General features: G+C 41.6%; 1 pseudogene; it reads right to left on the bottom strand.

Moving 5' to 3' along the window:
- Positions 1 to 1,570: 1,570 nt before the first annotated feature.
- On the bottom strand, positions 1,571 to 16,676 carry LOC112624316 (annotated as a pseudogene).
- Positions 16,677 to 16,933: the final 257 nt, after the last annotated feature.

The raw sequence follows: 16,933 nt of genomic DNA, 5'->3' as shown, positions 1-16,933 counted from the left end.
TAATTTACTTATTTTAGTTGACAAAAATTATATATATTTATCATTTACAACATAATGTTTTGAAATATGTGTACATTGTGAAATGGGTAAATTGAGGTCATTAACATATACATTACCTCACATACTTTTTTGTGATGAGTACACCTAAAATCTACTCTTTTTAGCAATTTGAGAAAATAATATATTGTTAATGACTATAATCACCATGTTGTACAATGGATCTCTTGAACGTATTCCTTCTCTCTGAAATTTTGTACCCTTTGACCAACATTTACCCAACCTTCCCCCTTGGCCCATGGTATTTTGTCAAGCTGGTATAGCATATCAAATAATGAGACTTATGGTCACCAACTGATTACTTTGACTTCGTTTTTTAAAACAGAAGCAGATACAAATTTTTCTAAATACAGAAAATTATTTAAAAAATTAGTCCCTCAGGCCAGGCATGGTGGCTCATGCCTGTAATCCCAGCACTTTGGGAGGCCAACCCGGGCGGATCACTTGAAGTCAGGAGTTCAAGACCAGCCTGGCCAACAAGGCGAAACGCCATCTCTACCAAAAATATAAAAAATTAGCCAGGTGTAGTGGCTCATACCTGGAATCCCAGCTACTTGGGAGGCTGAGGCTGGAGAATCAAGTGAGAATCACTTGAACCCGGGAAGCAGAGGTTGCAGTGAACTGAGATCATGCTACTGTACTCCAGCCTGGGTGACAGAGCAAGATTCTGTCTAAAAAAAAAAAAAAAAAAAAAAAGGGGTCACTCAAATCCTACCACTCATGTGTTCCGACCATTAACATTTTGATGAATATTTTCCATTAACTTTTTTCTATGCATATTATATGTATGTTTTCACAAAGTTGGGTTTATACTGCAGTAGTATATACTGCCATATATCCTACTATTCACATTTTGTAACAAAAATGTCTTTTTTATTCTAATGTGGACAGGGATTTTCTTCATGGACCATCTGTGGCTATTTCTCGGCTGAGTTCATCCTTTTGGATTTGATGAAGGCCATGCCGTATGTCCACATGTGAGTATTTAAGGCAGCTTCAGTTGCAAAAGTTTTTGCTCACACTTTGCACTTTCTGTCTGACACGGCACCATCAGGGGATTCATTCTCGTGGCTGGGTTTGTTCTCTTATTCCTTATCTTACCCAGCCCCATTTTGCTTGGACGCTGGCTGAGGTTCCTTTAACTTGTGTACAATGAAGAGGTGCCTGGACAGAGAGACATAAGACGTGTAGCAGAGGCCACACTCCTGGCACTGGTAAGAAGAACCATCCTATTTGTGACGACAGATGTGTTCGTGGAACTGCAGCAGGTTTTCGGTGGTGATGCCACACAGGGTACACTTGTGAACCTTAAAAACATTGATTTTCAGCTTTTTCAGTGGTTGAGTGATTGCTCCTCAGGGAGGCCTGAACTCCAGAACTGGTTCTTCTAACTTCCACTTGGGACTGGGGACCTTGGTGTCTTCTTTTGTTTCCTCCTCACTGGTGGCATCCGTCATTTCTTTCAAGTCAGGGTCCTTGATGCCGTGCATCAGCTGGACGTGCTTCTGCAGCATCAACCGTTTGGTAAAGGTACATCTGGAGTATGGGCAGTGCGAGCAGGCATACACTTTTCTGTTGCCTTTGTGCTTGATCCGGTGGTGCTGGCACAGACTGTGAGAGGAGCTGAAAGACTTGTCACACTGGCGGCGGGGGTGTTTCTTCATTTGCTTCCCGTGCTCCTTCCTCACATGGGATACGTACACATCTCTCTGCACGAACAGGTGGTCACACTCCCTACACATCCACCCAGGACTGGCCACTTTCTTGGTTTCCATTTTTTCACAGGAGATGGAGGGTTTTTTTCCAATTTCTCTTTCCTATTCACGGATTTGGTGTCCTCTTTGTTCTGATTTGCTGAATTTTGAGTTACAGGCTTAATGCTCAAAGGCAAGTTTATACCCAAGTTTGGAGGCCCTTCAACACTTTTCAATGTTCCATGCATAGACTTGATATAGTCCATCATAAGTTGCTTCTGTGCATATAAAAGAGAACAGTCTGGACACTTGAAAACAGATACTTTGTGTTTTTCAATGTGTTGGTCAAAGTGGCAATACAGCAAGGTTTGCAGGGTGAATGCAGTGTCACATGTGGAACACTTACATGTTATTTTTGGTTCTCCTATCTTGATGCCAGGATGCTGTGTATAGGCGTGGGAATGTGTGTTTGGGGCACAATTAAATGCCATTGGACAAATAGGACACTTGTAGAAGATTTCACAATGAGAACCTTGAATGTGAGACTTCAGAACAGCCACATCAGAGTACACAACATTGCAATGCACACATCGAAAACCAACTCTCCTCTTGTAGTTCAGACAGTTCTTGGTAACATGGGTCTGGAAGTGCACCAACCTGCAGATGGCCCCGCACTCAGGGCAGGTGTAGGGAGATTTGTGCTGATGGATTCTCTGGTGTGATGCATAACTGCACCGGTTAGGAAGCAGCATCTGGCAGCTAGTGAGTCTTTTGTCCACTCGTATCTGCAGCCTGCTGGAAATGTGTAGCCAGTGACATCTCGTCCTGGAAGACTTCATTACACTCCAAACCTTTTAGACTATGTCTACACAGTTTGGAGGAGTCTTCATCTTGGGGCATGGCTGGGGTGATGGGAGTACTTGAAGGAACCGATAAGACTGTTCCAGTTATGCCAGACTGAATTTTTGTGACAGTGTGTGTGCCAGCTCCCACAAGGCTCTGAAGAGTGGAAGTTGAAGTAGAAGTATTACTTGACAGAGAAACTCATTTGATCTGCTGGGACTAGCTTTAAAATTAAGTGGGAGCATTGCATTACCACCCCTTTCTCCTTATGCCCATGGGCATGGGAAAAGAGGCTACATTTGTTGTAAAATAAAAAATAAAAATAAATAAAAATAAAAAAATAAAAAATAAGAGGTTCTTTGTACAAAGGTTGCATGTTACTTCGATGCACACACTCCATCTGTCGCAGTGCTGGGGTCAGACTCTTTTCAAGTGCGAAGGAGTCCCCATACTCCAAGTACTTGTACCCATGCATTGGTAACATGATCCCTGCATTGGCAGAAGGACTGAGGTTTGGGATGTAAACAGGGACTGGATTGACACTGCTCAGCACCTTGTTGAAAGCTTCCACCACAGAACTCTGCAAGGATAATACCACCTGGACTCGAGACACCTTTTTTGGGGGTTGGGAGGCTGCTGCATTGATTATTGCCTGCTTTATTTGTTGCTGAGGTTTGGTTAGCACTTGGCAGAGTTCAGAGTGGCCTGGGCACCCTAAGGCAGAAGGTTAAGGTTGGCAAGGTGCACTGTCTTTGGCACGAGTTTGGCATCATCCAGGCTGGATGCTGGCGTGACAGTTTGCTGCTGGATGGCGTTGGCAGCTTTAATGATGGAGCTGCTGGCACTCTGAACAGAGGCAGCAGATATGACCATGGCTTTCACCCTGGTGCTGTTAGCGAGCTTCAAATCAATGACTTGGGATCCTGCCATCTTCACAACAGACACTGGGAGGAAAGCAGTAGCCACAGGCTTGATTGTGACCTGTTTGGGGGTGAACTCTGCAGGGGAAACTGCACTGGTCATGACCACAGACTGGAGAGGCACCCTGGGGATAAAGGAAAGGATAGCGGCTGATGCTGGAGACAACAGAAGGGATGTCACAGAGGCCATCACGCTACTATTCACATATTTTTTATGTCATTATTCTGATTAAACATGATTTTAATGACTAAATTGCATCTTCTTTATTGATAAACCATAATTATGCACCAATTCCCTAACATTCTTAAAGAAATTTTGGAGGTAGCTGGCAAGATGGCCGAATAGGAACAGCTCCAGTCTGCAGCTCCCAGCCAGATCAATGCAGAAGGCGAGTGATTTCTGCATTTCCAACTGAGGTACTCTGCTCATCTCATTGGGACTCATTAGACAGCGGATGCAGCCCACGGAGGGCAAGACAAAACAGGGTGGGGCATCGCCTCACCCGGGAAGCACAAGGGGTTGGGGAACTCCCTCCCCTAGCCAAGTGAAGCCATGAGGAACTGTGCTGTGAGGGATGGTGCAACCTGTCCCAGATACTGCGCTTTTCCCATGGTTTTCACAACCCTCAGACCAGGAGACTCCCTCAAATGCCTACATCACCAGGGCCCTGGGTTTCAAGCACAAAACTGGGAGGCCGTTTGGGCAGACACACAGCTAGCTGCAGGAGATTTTTTTTCCATACCCCAGTGATACCTGGAACACCAGCAAGACCAGAACCGTTCACTCCCCTGGAAAGGGGGTTGAAGCTAGGGAGCTAAGTGGTCTAGCTAAGTGGATCCCACTCCCATGGAGCCCAGCAAGCTAAGATCCACTGGCTTGAAATTCTCACTGCCAGCAGAGCAGTCTGAAGTTGACCTGGGATACTCGAGCTTGGTGGGGGGAGGGACGTCTGTCATTGCTGAGGCTTAAGCAGGCAGTTTTCCCCTCACAGTATAAACAAAGCTGCTGGGAAGTTCAAACTGCACAGAGCCCACTGCAGCTCAGCAAAGCTACTGTAGCCAGACTGCCTCTCTAGATTCCTCCTCTCTGGCAGTACTGGGGGAACCCACCCCCAATATCTCGACTTAGGTTCTTTCTATTTTCCATAAGTGTCGGCCAGCTGAGAAATAGAGACAGTACAAAGAGAGGAATTTTACAGCTGGACCACCAGGGGTGACATCACATATTGGTAGGACCATGATGCCCATCTGAGTCTCAGACCAGCAAGTTTTTATTAAGAGTTTCAAAAGGGGAGGGGGTGTAAGAACAGGGAGTAGGTACAAAGATCACATGCTTCAAAGGGCAAAAAGCAGAACTACTAATAAGGGTCTAAAAAAGATCACATGCTTCCGAGGGAACAGGTCAAAGGGAAAAACCAGAACTACTGATAAGGGTCTATGCTCAGTGGTGCACGTATTGTCTTGATAAACATCTTAAACAACAGAAAACAGGGTTCCAGAACAGAGAACAGGTCTGACCACAAATTTACCAGAACTGAGTTTTCCCAACCCTAGTAAGCCTGACGGTACTCCAGGAGACCAGGGCATATCTCAGTCTTACCTCAACTGCACAAGACAGACATTCCCAGAGCAGCTGTTTATAGACCACCACCCAGGAATGCATTCCTTTCCCAGGGTATTAATATTAATATTTCTTGCTAGGAAAAGAATTTAGCGATATCTCTCCTACTTGCACATCCATTTATAGGCTCTCTGCAAGAAGAAAAATATGGCTCTTTTTGCCTGACCCTGCAGGCAGTCAGACCTTATGGTAGTCTTCCCTTGTTCCCTAAAAATCGCTGTTATTCTGTTCTTTTTTAAGGTGCACTGATTTCATATTGTTCAAACACACGTTTTACAATCAATCTGTACAGTTAACATAATTATCACAGTGGTCCTGAGGTGACATACATCCTCAGCTTACAAAGATAACAGGATTAAGACATTAAAGTAAAGACAGGCATAAGAAATTATAAAAGTATGATTTGGGAACTGATAAATGGCCATGAAATCTTCACAATTTTCCTCTGCCATGGCTCCAGCCAGTCCTTCCATTTGGGGTCCCTGACTTCCCCCAACAGGGCAGGGCATCTGAAAGAAAGGCAGCAGCCCCAGTCAGGGGCTTATAGATAAAACTCCCATCTCCCTGGGACACAGCACCTGGGAGAAGAGGCAGCTGTGGGAATAGCTTTAGCAGACTAAAATGTTCCCCTGCCTCCTGGCTCTGAAGGAGCAGTGGCTCTCCCAGCAAAGCAATCAAGCTCTGCTAAGGGACAGACTGCCTCCTCAAGTGGGTCCCTGACCCCCATGCCCCCTGACTGGGAAACACCTCACAGCAAGGGTGCCCCTCTGGTGTGAGGTGCCCCTCAGACACCTCATACAGGAGAGCTCTGGTTGGCATCTGGCAGGTGCCCCTCTGGGATAAAGCTTCCAGAGGAAAGAACAGGCAGCAATCCTTGCTTTTTTGCAGCCTCCACTGGTAATACTGAGGCAAACAGGGTCTGCAGTAGACCTCCAGCAAACTCCAGCAGACCTGGGGCAGAGAGGCCTATCAGAAGGAAAACTAACAAACAGAAAGGAATAGCATCAACATCAACAAGAAGAATATCCACACAGAAACCCTACCTTAAAGTCACCAACATCAAAGACCAAAGGTAGATAAATCCACAAAGATGAGGAAAAACCAGCGCAAAAAGGTTGAAAATTCCAAAAACCAGAATGCCTCTTCTCCTTCAAAGGATCACAACTCCTGGCCAGCTAGGGAACAGAACTAGACAGAGAATGAGTTTGACAAATTGACAAAAGTAGGCATCAGAAAGTGGGTAATAACAAACTCCTCCGAGCTAAAGTAGCATGTTCTAACCCAGTGCAAGGAAGCTAAGAACCTTGAAAAAAAGGCTAGAGGAATTGCTAACTAGAATACAATTTGGAGAAGAACATAAATGACCTGATGGAGCTGAAAAACACAGCACGAGAACTTCATGAAGCATATTCAAGTATCAATAGCTGAATCAATCAGGCAGAAAGAAAGGATATCAGAGATTGAAGAGCAACTTAATTAAATAAAGCATAAAGACAAAATTATAGAAAAAAGAAAGAAAAAGAATGAACAAATCCTCCAAGAAATATGGGACTATATGAAAAGATCAAATCTACATTTGATTGGCATACCTGAAAGTGATGGGGAGAATGGAACCAAGTTGGAAAACACTCTTCAAGATATTACCCAGGAGAACTTCCCCAACCTGGCAAGACAGGCCAATATTCAAATTCAGGAAATACAGAGAACACCACAAAGATACTACTCGAGACGAACAACCCTAAGACACATAATTGTCAGATTCACCAAGGTTAAAATGAAGGAAAATATGTTAAGGGAAGCCAGAGAGAAAGGTCTGGTTACCCACGAAGAGAAGTCCATCAGACTAACAGCGGATCTCTCTGCAGAAACTCCACAAGCCAAAGAGAGTGGGGACCATTATTCAACATTCTTAAAAGAATTTTCAACCCAGAATTTCATATCCAGCCAAACTAAGCTTCATAAGGGAAAGAGAAATAAAATTCTTTATAGACAAGCAAATGCTGAGATTTTGTCACCAAGAGGCCTGCCAAACAAGAGCTCCTGAAAGAAGCACTAAATGTGGAAAGAAAAAACCAGTACCAGCCACTGTAAAAACATACCAAATTGTAAAGACCATCAACACTATGAAGAAACTGAATCAACTAACAGGCAAAATAACCAGCTACCATCATAATGACAGTATCAGATTGATACCTAACAATATTAACCTTAAATGTAAATGGGCTAAATGCCCCAATTAAAAGACACAGACCTGCAAATTGGATAAAGAGTCAAGACCCATCTCACGTATAAAGACACACATAGGCTCAAAATAAAGGGACAGAGGAAGATTTACCAAGCAAACAGAAAGCCAGAAAAAGCATGGGTTGCATTCCTAGTCTGATAAAACAGACTTTAAACCAACAAAGATAAAAAAGACTAAGAAGGGCATTACATAATGGTAAAGAGATCAATGCAACAAGAAGAGCTAACTATCCTAAATATATATGCATCCGATACAGGAGCACCCACATTCATAAAGCAAGTTCTTAGAGATCTACAAAGAGACTTAGACTACCACACAATAATAGTGGGAGATTTTAACACCACACTGTCAATATTAGACAGATCAATGAGACAGAAGATTAGCAAGGATATTCAGGCCTTGAACTCAGCTCTGAACCAAGCAGACCTAATAGACATCTGCAGAACTCTCCACCCCAAGTCAGCAGAATACACATTCTTTTCAGCACCACATCACACTTATTCTAAAATTGACCATATAATTGGAAATAAAACACTCCTCAGCAAATGCAAAAGAAGAGAAATCATAACAAACAATCTCTCAGACCACAGTGCAATCAAATTACACTTCAGGATTAAGAAACTCCCTCAAAACCTCACAACTACATGGAAACTGAACAACCTGCTGCTGAATGACTACTGGGTAAATAATGAAATTAAGAAGGAAATAAGTTCTTTGAAGCCAATAAGAACAAAGATACAACTTACCAGAATTTCTAGGACACAGCCAAAGCAGTGTTTAAAGGGAAATTTATAGCACTAAATGCCCACGGGAGAGAGTGGGAAAGATCTAAAATAGACACCCTAACATCACAATTTAAAGAACTAGAGAAGAAAGAGCAAACAGATTCAAAAGCTAGTATAAGACAAGAAATAACTAAGATCAAAGCAGAACTGAAGGATATCTCCTTCAGTTCTGAAAAATCCTTCAAAAAATAAACCTTGATTGGCTTTCTCTGTCTTCTGTTAATCAGAAAGAGCCTGTCTCTCATTATCAATGAAAAGTTTTACCTGGGGGCAATTAACCAAAGAGGGAGAGGCTGAGTTACAGCTTGTAGAACAAATGAAAATCCTTCAAAAAAAAAAAAAAAATCAATGAATCCAGTAGCTGGTTTTTTGAAAACTATCAAGTTGGCTTCATCCCTGGGATGCAAGACTGGGTCAAAATATGCAAATCAATGAATATAATCCATCAGATTAACAGAACCAATGACAAAAACCACATGATGATCTCAATAGATGCAGAAAAGGCCTTCCATAAAAAGGAGGAAAAGGCCTTCAACACCACTTCATGCTAAAAAACTCTCAATAAACTAAGTATTGATGGAACGTATCTCAAAATAATAAGAGCTACTAATGACAAACCCACAGCCAATATTATACTGAATGGGAAAAAACTGGAAGCATTCCCTTTGAAAACCAGCACAAGACAAGGATGCCCTCTCACCACTCCTATTCAACATAGTATTGGAAGTTCTGGCCAAGGCAATCAGGCAAGAAAAAGAAATAAAGTGCATTCAAATAGGAAGAGAGAAAGTCAAATTGTCTCTGTTTGCAGATGACATGATTGTATACTTAGAAATCCCATCATCTCAGCCCAAAGTTTCCTTAAGCTGATAAGCAACTTCAGCAAAGTCTCAGTATATAAAATCAATGTGCAAAAATCACTAGCATTCCTATACACCAACAGACAAACAGAGAGCCAAATCATGAGTGAACTCCCATTCACAATTGCTGCAAGGAGAATAAAATACCTAGGAATACAACTTACAAGGGATGTAAAGGACCTCTTTGTGGCTGACTGCTATGGTTACTACTTGAGACCATCACTATAGCAGTTACTACTGTTACTGCTTGAGACCATCATTACAGTCGAATGAAGGCACGAACGTAGAAATGAAAACCAAGGAAAAAAGAAACTGTTTTAAGGAAAAGTTAGCATGGGGAAAAAGAAGAGAACTCCCTGCTTCTAGTGAGCAAAGGCCACCCCCTGTATTTATTGGGTAACAAAAGCAGGGAGGAGGAGGTAACGATTGATCAGCTGCTCAATTGATCACAGGTTCTTATTGTTACTAACAGGCTTCAATCATGCACAATCATAGGAAACACTTGTGTGGCCTCCAACATCTCCTCCTTTTTGTTTTTAAATTAATTGAGCAAGACAATTGCAGGCTGTGCAGCCCTTAATTGCCAATTGGTAATCCAGCTTCATTTTTTTAGCCCTTATTCAAAATGGAGCCACTCTGGTTTGAATTGCTTCTTACATATCCCCCACTTCCCTTTTACAAAAGGACCTTTAATCCTAAGGGTTGCAGAAGGATGAAGGTCCGTCTTCTGCAACTTCTTCATGCAGAATAGGGGCGATAATATTCCTGCCTAACTATTAGGGTGTCTTGTATTCAGAGAGGAGCTCAGTCAGAAAGTATTGATCCATTAAACATCTATTGTACCTCTGAGTTCCAGCAAAAGGTGAAACACTGGCGCTCCACAGTTTCTCAGCTTCCTGTTTAGTTTTTGTGATCTGTCCCCATGCTATGAAGGTTGATGTCAGCGTGACTCCGCTCAGTCCTCATTCCGTCTTCGCATTCAGATTCAACTGGCTCATGGCTCGTACTGGGGGAACCAGGACTGTAGTTGAAATCCATGGGTCCCTCCAGTCTCCACGGTCGCACACATCTTGAGGGCACCCCCAAGGTTTGTTCATCTTCTGTAAAGACACAAGCATATCCTCGTCCCCACATTAATAAATCTACTGAAATAAAAGCAAAGGCTCTTGTGGATATAGCCGGGAGGCATGCCATTGCTGAGCATTTGTTCTACAAGCTGTGACTCAGCCTCTCCCTCTTTGGTTAATTGCCCCCCGGGTAAAACTTTTCATTGATAATGAAAGACAGGCTCTTTCTGATTAACAGAAGACAGAGAAAGCAAATCAAGGCTCATCCCTCTCATAAACAATCCTCAAGATCTATTACCATGAGAGACCAGTCTCTTGTCCCGTACCCATAAGCCCACAAAACTTCTTTTCTTCAATCTACACTGCACAAGTGGGTCTGTGAGATGCTATGGGTTGTGATAGATAAATCTCTCTCCTAGTTGCCCTTCTAAATCCCTGACCTCTTCACTTCTCACATAGAGAAGGCTGCAATTTACAGGGAATAAGCAACAGTTGAGCAATATATTCTCCCGGTTCAAAAACCCAAAGATCTTGTGATATTACCACCACCTGAATTTCTCCTTCACAATCCGAATCAACAACTCCTGGTACTACAATGTCCTGTAAGTTAAGATGACTTTTACCCAAAATTAATCCCACATATCCTGTTGGCAAAGATCTCCAAATACAAGTGTGAATCTTAGTGAGTTTGTTTCTTCCAATTAACGTACCCTGTTCTCTAACTGGGAGATCTAATCCTGCACTTCCAGGAGTTCCTGGGGGGAGAGAATCAATGTGCCTCGGGAAACCCACCCCGGAAACGGAGATGTGGCCTGGACAGGGTATGCCCTCATAGTTTGAGGTGCCTGGGTCCAGGCTGCCTTCTCACTTCCTGACAGGGGCTGCTGTTTTGATGAAATTTTGAGTGGCATTGATTAGCCCAGTGATTTCCTTTATTGTAACAAGGGCAAAGTCCTGGTGTTTTGTTGTTGTTGTTAAGATGGGAACTCTGTTACAAGACCTCTTTTTCCCAGAGATCTGGTGGTGGTCTCTTTTGAAATGCCCAATTTTTCTACACTTATAAAACTTTTCCACTTTAGGGCTTGACCCTTGGCTTCTTTTAGATCTGTCAGCTACCAAATTAGCCATTGCCTAAGTCAATACTGCAGAGCAATGAAGCTCAGATCCCACATCTTGACAAGCTCTGAGAAAACCTCTCAAGTCCTCTGCACATCTCACAGGTGCCAGTGCACGTTTACAATCCATCTCAAGTGCAAAGACACACTTAGGCTCAAAATAAAGAGACAGAGGACCATCCAGATTAATAAAGCAAGTTCTTAGAGACCTACAAAGAGACTTAGACTCCCACACAATAATAGTGGGAGACTTTAACACCACACTGTCAATATTAGATCAATGACACAGAAAATTAACCAGAATATCTAGGACTTGAATTAAGCTCTGGACCAAGTGGACCTAATAGACATCAACAAAACTAGAGAAATAAGAGCAAAAAACTCAAAAGCTAGCAAAAGACAAGAAAGAACTAAGATCAGAGAGAACTGAAGGAGATAGAGACATGAAAAGCCCTTCAAAAAATCAAAGAATCCAGGAGCTGGTTTTGTGAAAAGGTTAACAAAATAGACCACTAGCCAGACTAATAAGGAAGAAAAGAGAGAAGAATCAAATAGACACAATAAAAAATGATAAAGTGGATATCACCACTGATCCCACAGAAATACAAACTACCATCAGAGAATACTATAAACATCTCTACACAAATAAACTAGAAAATCTGGAAGAAATGGATAAATTACTGGACACATGCACCCTCCCAAGGCTAAACCAGGAAGAAATAAAATCCCTGAATAGACCAATAACAAGTTCTGAAATTGAGGCAGTAATTAATAGCCTACCAACCAAAAAAAGGCCATGACTAGGCAGATTCACAGCTGAATTCTACCAGAAGTACAAAGAGGAGCTGGTACCATTCCTTCTGAAACTATTCCAAACAATAGAAAAAGAGGGAATCCTCCCTAACTCATTTTATGAGGCCAGCATCATCCTGATACCAAAACCTGGTAGAGACACAACAAGAAAAGAACATTTCAGGCCAATACCCCTGATGAACATTGATGCAAAAATCCTCAATAGAATACTGGCAAACCAAATCCAACAGCACATCAAAAAGCTTATCCATCAAGATCAAGCCAGCTTCACCCTGGGATGCAAGGCTGATTCAACATACGCAAATCAATAAACATAATCCATCACATAAACAGAACCAATGACAAAAACCACATGATTATCTCAGTAGATGCAGAAAAGGTCTTCCATAAAATTCAACACCCCTTCATACTAAAAAAAAAACCTCTCAATAAACTATGTATTGGTGGAATGTATCTCCAAATAATAAGAGCTACTAATGACAAACCCACAGTCCATATCATACTGAATGGGCAAAAGCTGGAAGCATTCCCTTTGAAAACTGACACAAGACAAGGATGCCCTCTCTCACCACTCATATTCAACATAGTATTGGAAGTTCTGGCCAGGGCAATCAGGCAAGAGAAAGATATAAAGTTTATTCAAATAGGAAGAGAGGAAGTCAAACTGTCTTTGTTTGCAGATGACATGATTGTATATTTAGAAAGCCCCCATTGTCTCAGCCCCAAATCTCCTTAAGCTGATAAGCAACTTCAACAAAGTCTCAGAATACAAAATCAATGTGCAAAAATCACAAACATTCCTATTCACTAATAATAGGCAAACAGATACACAAATCATGAGTGAACTCCCATTCACAATTGCTACAAAGAGAATAAAATACCTAATAATACGATCTAAAAGGGATGTGTAGTTCTCTTCAAGGAGAACTACAAACCACTGTTCAAGGAAATAAGAGAGGACACAAACAAATGGTAAAACATTCCATGTTCATGGATAGGAAAGATCAATATCATTAAAATGGCCATACTGCCCAAAGTAATTTATAGATTCAATGCTATCCCCACCAAGCTACCATTGACTTTCTTCACAGAATTAGAAAAAAAGCTACTGACATGTCATATAGAACCAAAAAAGAGCCTGCATAGCCAAGACAATCCTAAGCAAAAAGAACAAAACTAGAGCATCATGCTACCTGACTTCAAACTATACTACAAGGCTACAGTAACCAAAACAGCATGGTACTGGTACCAAAACAGAGATACAGACCAATGGAACAGAATAGAGCCCTCAGAAATAACACCACACATCCACAACCATCTGATCTTTGACAAACCTGACAAAAACAAGCAATGGGGAAAGGATTCCCTATTTAATAAACGGTGCTGGGAAAACTGGCTAGCTATATGTAGAAAGCCAAAACTGGATCCCTTCCTTAACACCTTATATAAAAATTAATTCAAGATGGATTAAAGACTTAAATGTTAGACCTAAAACCATAAATCCCTAGAAGAAAACCTAGGCAATACCATTCAGGACATAGGCATGGGCAAGGACTTCATGACTAAAATACCAAAAGCAATGGCAACAAAAGCCAAAATTGGCAAATGGGATCTAATTAAACTAAAGAGCTTCTGCATAGCAAAATAAACTACCATCAGAGTGAACAGGTAACCTACAGAATGTGAGAAAATTTTTGCAACCTATCCATCTGACAGTGTTAATATCCAGAATCTACAAAGAATTTGAACAAATTTACGAGAAAGAAACAACCCCATCAAAAAGTGGGCAAAGGATATGAACAGACAATTCTCAAAAGAAGACTTTTATGCGGCCAACATACATATGAAAAAAAGCTCATCATCCCTGGTCATTAGAGAAACGCAAATCAAACCACAATGAGATACCATCTCATGCCAGTTAGAATGGCGATCATCAAAAAGTCAGGAAACAACAGATGCTGGACAGGATGTGGAGAAATAGGAACACTCTTACACTATTGGTGGAAGTATAAATTAGTTGAACCATTGTGGAAGACTGTGTGGTGATTCCTCAAGGATCTAGAACCAGAAATACCATTTGACCCAGCAATCACATTACTGGGTACATACCCAAAAGATTATAAATCATTCTATTATAAAGACACGTGCACACGTATGTTTATTGCAGCACTGTTCACAATAGCAAAGATTTGGAACCAACCCAAATGCCCATCAATGATAGACAGGATAAAGAAAATGTGGCACATATATACCATGGAATACTATGCAGCCATAAAAAAAGATGAATTCATATTCTTTGCGGGGATATGGATGCAGCTGGAAACCATTATTCTCAGCAAACTAACACAGGAACAGAAAACCAAACACCGCATGTTCTCACTCATAAGTGGGAGTTGAACAATAAGAACATATGGACACAGGGAGGGGAACATCACACATCAGGGCTTATCGGGGGGTGGGGAACTAGGGCAGGGATAGAATTAGGAGAAATACCTAATGTAGATAACAGGTTGATGGGTGCAGCAAATCACCATGGCACATGAATTCCTATGTAACAAACCTGAACCTTCTGCACTTGTATCCCAGAACTTAAAGTATAATAAAAAAAATTTTAAAAAGAAAGATAGTTGCCAAATATTACATGATAGTAATAAACCATAATGTGTCTGAAGAAAAAAGACATTTTTGTAGCAAAAAAAGTTTTGTCTCTGTTGATCTAAACATATAAAAAATTAAGTTGGAATTTCCTATCATTGTGAATTGTTTACTCTTTATCCCTTCCTGTAAACTGGAATCATTCAGATAATTTGTTTTTTTCTCTTTGTCACTCTCTGTTGCAGCAACATGATATTTCCCAAGGATAACAGAGGGGGCATTTGGTAAGAGAAGAAAAAGAAGGGAAGAGAGAGTTGTTAGAATAATATCAAATGGAAGACAAGCTAAGAGGTGCTCCGTCTTAGCAGTATGAAAGATCTAACCACCTCATATGCACTCCATCAATGGAATGAGACCCCTCCATCAGCCCTATCCAATGGGTAATCAGATAGAAATGACTACTTGCTTTGGAAGCCTGGGACAAATAAAGTGTGGGGCCTAAACTAAAATAATCTAGCAGCCATGGAAAATGCGTGAATCCAAAGGGAAGGTTTCTTTGTTCCCCTCTGCTGTATAGAGTAATATATAAACTTAAACTGTTATTTCTATGAGAGATGGAAGAACTCTTATCTGTGAGTAGCCAGTGAGGATGACCAATTGCACCCATGCCCCTGAGGGATCTATATGAGTTGCAAGATATGACTCTGACCAGGACTGTGTTGTATGTTTTTGTGGGCACTATTTGTGTGATTGATCAGCTAGTGTAAGATTGCTTAATTATGTCCTATTTCTTCCCAAACTCTACCACTCGGAAAGATGTAGTTGTGGGGTAACAGAAAAGGAAAATTCACGTCTATAAGCACCAACATGCATCTATATCACTGCTAAAAATCAGACGTTGTGTCAGCAAGTTTCTTCTAGTTAATTACCAATCATTCACTCACCTCCACGTTCTGTCTGCCCTACACAGTGTAATTGTAATCTGATTTGCTTTTCAAAGAAATGTCTCACCAGACTAACTGAAGCTGGTTACACCAATGCAGTCTTCAGAAACATGCTTAGGGAAGCTTTTACACCATGCCAAACAAGTGACTACTACATGACTGCTGAAAGTTATGAGCTTACGTTCTCAGATCTGATCAAATCTGTCTTTAAACCATTACAATGGTAAGCACATTAAAATTTTGAAATTATTCTAGATGCTTTAAAGAAGTCAAATAGTGGGCATACTGCAGAGTTGACACTACACACATGACATACTTGAAAATGCAGGCCGGGCGCGGTGGCTCACACCTGTAATCCCAGCACTCCCGGAGGCCGAGGCTGGTGGATCACGAGGTCAGGAGATCCAGACGATCCTGGCTAACATGGAGAAACCCTGTCTCTACTAAAAATACAAAAAAATTAGCCGGCCGTGGTGGTGGGTGCCTGTAGTCCCAGCTACTCGGGAAGCTGAGGCAGGAGAATGGCGTGAACCCGGGAGGCGGAGCTTTCAGTGAGCCGAGATGGCACCACTGCACTCCAGTCTGGGCGTCAGAGCCAAACTCCATCTCAAAAAAATACATAAATAAAAAATAAACAAACAAAAACCTCCACTGAATCCAAGAAAAAGTTTCAGAAATGCCTATGTCAAAAAAGTTTCAGGCCAGGTGCAGTGACTCACACCTGTAATCCCAGCACTTTGGGAGGCCGAGGTGGGTGGATCACCTGAGGTCAGGAGTTTGAGACCAGCCTGACCAATATGGTGAAACCCTGTCTCTACTAAAAATACAAAAAAATTAGCCGGGCGTGGTGGTGGGTGCCTGTAGTCCCAGCTACTCGGGAGGCTGAGGCAGGAGACTCGCTTGAACTCCGGAGGTGGAGGTTGCAATGAGACGAGATCACGCCATTGCACTCCAGCCTGGGTGACAGAGCAAGACTCCGTCGCAAAAAAAAAAAAAAAAAAAAGGCAGAAAATATAGTTTTCACCTCACAAGAACAATGCTTTACAGACCTTGTGACGGTTAAGGTTTCACAGTAGATCGCCAAGGCTGCTTCTGCATTCTGTAATAAAATTATCATTCTTAACAAAAGAAAATCTGATTTACATTTATATTTTTTATTTCTTCTTTTTCATGAAGATGGTTAGGGTTGCAGTCATATGCTAAGAACTGAATCAAGATGAAAGGCATAGTTAAACTTTTTGTTTTGCAACATAAACAGTTTTTTATGTTTTAACCTTTTATGTGGGAATAATTTTAGACTTATAAAAGCATTGGAAAGATAGCACGGTGAGTTTCCATACACTTCAAACCGCACTTGGAATAATGCAGTAAATA

This window comes from Theropithecus gelada, chromosome 5, assembly GCF_003255815.1.
Source record: "Theropithecus gelada isolate Dixy chromosome 5, Tgel_1.0, whole genome shotgun sequence".
Classification (NCBI taxonomy): domain Eukaryota; kingdom Metazoa; phylum Chordata; class Mammalia; order Primates; family Cercopithecidae; genus Theropithecus; species Theropithecus gelada.
The sequence above is the reverse complement of the archived record's forward strand: the minus strand, read 5'-3'. Positions and strand labels throughout refer to the sequence as shown.